Below are 218 nucleotides of genomic sequence, written 5' to 3' on the forward strand. Positions count from 1 at the left end.
GTTACTAAGTACATTTACTTGAGTATTGTACTTAAGTACACTTTTTGAGTATCTGTACTTTACTTGAGTATTATTTTTTCTGGAAACGTATGACTCTTCACTACATTTGAAAGACAAATATTGTACTTTTCACTCCACAACATTTCTATCAAGATCCTCGAAGTAGAAAGTTGTTAGCAGCTTTGAAAGTCAGTGGGGGATTTTTTTCTTCTCTAAAA

This window comes from Sinocyclocheilus rhinocerous, unplaced genomic scaffold (assembly GCF_001515625.1).
Source record: "Sinocyclocheilus rhinocerous isolate Xijiao unplaced genomic scaffold, SAMN03320098_v1.1 scaffold562, whole genome shotgun sequence".
Lineage (NCBI taxonomy): Eukaryota > Metazoa > Chordata > Actinopteri > Cypriniformes > Cyprinidae > Sinocyclocheilus > Sinocyclocheilus rhinocerous.